The sequence below is a fragment of the Oratosquilla oratoria genome, chromosome 10 (assembly GCF_046742065.1).
Source record: "Oratosquilla oratoria isolate Oo_2021 chromosome 10, ASM4674206v1, whole genome shotgun sequence".
In the NCBI taxonomy this organism is placed as follows: Eukaryota; Metazoa; Arthropoda; class Malacostraca; order Stomatopoda; family Squillidae; genus Oratosquilla; species Oratosquilla oratoria.
Genome location: NC_134786.1, coordinates 50,566,536 through 50,569,035, shown reverse-complemented (window position 1 = coordinate 50,569,035; position 2,500 = coordinate 50,566,536). Strand labels below are relative to the sequence as shown.

The 2,500-nt window shown below is 33.0% G+C and overlaps 1 protein-coding gene across 3 annotated transcripts in view; it reads left to right on the top strand.

Moving 5' to 3' along the window:
- LOC143029204 (neural cell adhesion molecule 2-like) overlaps positions 1-2,500 on the top strand; it is a 988,127-nt gene that overhangs the window by 491,980 nt on the left and 493,647 nt on the right. The gene's annotated exons all lie outside the window — the stretch shown is intronic.

The following is a 2,500-nucleotide window of genomic DNA, read 5'->3' as shown; positions in this document are numbered from 1 at the left end:
AATCTAGAGAAAATACTAAATTTATTGACTTATTGCAAGACCAAAAATACAAGCCACTTCCTATTTAAGAACAGCCCACACCAAGAAAGGAATTTCAGGAGTCACATGTCATTTATAGATTCAAATGTACCCGAGGGAACTGTAAAGCCCTCACCTTCACCTATATTGGTATGACGACAATGAGGTTATCTCGTCACCTTTCTTTCCACCTTACATCAGGAGCCCCTAAAAACATCTAAGAACTGAACATGACATAGCCTTGACATGAAACAAGCTAGAAGAAAATACAGAGATTTTGGATATATGTACAGACAATAAACGCCTCCCAATCTTAGAGGCATTATATATCAGAGTCGAGCCCAAATTTAAACATACAAGCAGAGGACATTAAGGCACTCCAAAGCATGCGAATAAACGCTACAAACCCAAGCATGCAACAAACCGCTAGAAATCCAAGTATGGGACAGAATACCATAAACCCAAACATGGGATGAAACGCCACAAAACCAATCACGTGACATCTCGTCACAACCCAAAGCCGGAGGTTCTCCCTGGCATCCGACAGTCCGCCACTGCCCAAGCTACCCGGTAACTTCCTCCAGTTATCCAGTAACCTCCCCCAGTGAAGAGCAAGTATAAACACAAACATATAAAATGTAATATAATCACTCCATGCTTCGGAACATCCATTTCTAACCACAAAGAAAATCCCAAAATACTGAAGAAGGGTCTTGTACCCGAAATCGCGATCTTGCTAAAATGACTACCTATAGTGAAGATCTTTTAAAGGAGAACAAGTCATTAGTAAGACATGTGGAAAATACTCTTAAGAAAATAATAAATGCACAACTAGTCATCACTTTCAATGAGGTATGCATATGAGAAAATATCCTGTCAATGTATACCATTAAAATATATATATATATATATATATATATATATGTATATATATATATATATATATATGTATATGTATGTATACATATATACATATATATGTAGATATACATATATATATATATATATATATGTATATGTATGTATATATGTATATGTATATATATATATATATATATATATATATATATATATATATATATAAGGTACCGTTTCTCGTAATTGATATACAGATTCATTTTCTCTCCCCCCCCCCAATCTCTACTGAATCAACTGGCTTGTTTTCACATAAATCCCTCCTTATTCCAGGAACCAAATATAGGCACCTACTGTTGACATTTTCTCTCCCTTACTGTTCTTAATCTTTAAATACAGTAATTTGTTAATTACCATTCTTTTTTTCTTTTTTTTTCTTTTTTGCCAAGTGCACTTTTTTCATCTTCAGTCAATACAGTTCTAGATTTTTTTTTCTCAATAGCCATGCATAAATACTAAAAATAGTTTTAGAAGAATAAGCTTAACAGCTTACAATAATGAACATAACTTTTAAGCTACAATTGTTACAAACCTACGGTCTCTGAAGAAACTGATTTGTAATGATTTCAGTATATGAAATTTAGTACACTTAAGTTTCATAAATATAGGTTATTAATTTTTCTTATATCTGTTACAAGAAAGAGTGCAACATATTTGTAAAATAGTATTAGAAATTATGAACCAATAACCCTTCACAGTGAGTGGAAAGAAATGGTAAGAGACATTATTGGCCGTGCTATCCACACAATAGATGCCAGATGCCAGATGCCATCAGAAATAAATCAAACAAAACATAAAACAAAACGAAACATAACAAAACTAGTCAAGACAAAAAAAAACAAACAAGAAAAAACTAAAGATAACCTAACCAAACGAAGCAAAATAAAAAAGACAAGGCAAGACAAGACAAAGCATAGTATAACATAACAAAACAAAACAAAGCAAAACAAAACAAGACAAGAGAAGTTAAACAAGACAAGACAAAGAAAAACAGTTGTTACACAGTATACATCTCGAAGCATATCTTAAAACCAAAAACCAAAACGGCACTGCCTGCTCTACAGAATAGAAACGTATAATTGTTTGTTACACAACCAATGTAAAACTGGAATTTGCTTGAGGTTAAGAAGGCTTTCCCATAACCACGATAGCAAAAACAAAATTCTGAGGAAGCTAAAAGACATATAAGGAAATAAAGACTTTTATGTTCATCCTGATATAATGTCATAATAATTGCTTCCATAGAAAAGATAAACTTGAGTTAAGCTCCCGTCACACATACGCGACACAATTACGTGGAAACGATTCAGGTAACAATCCTTTATTTGTCGAATCTCCAAATGACAAATTAAATGCCATCTATTGAGAAGCTGAAACACGAACTAAGGGAAGCTAAATATATACTAATATTAGACACATTGTTGAATTGCCCTTAGGGAAGTCTAGAATAATGTAAGCGAAGTCTTTTTTCAACTTTTCAAATTCACAACATTTGACGAGAATCTTGAATGTAGGACGAGGGCTTTAGACTCGTGGCGGTTAATTTGTCCATAGAATAACTAAAAAT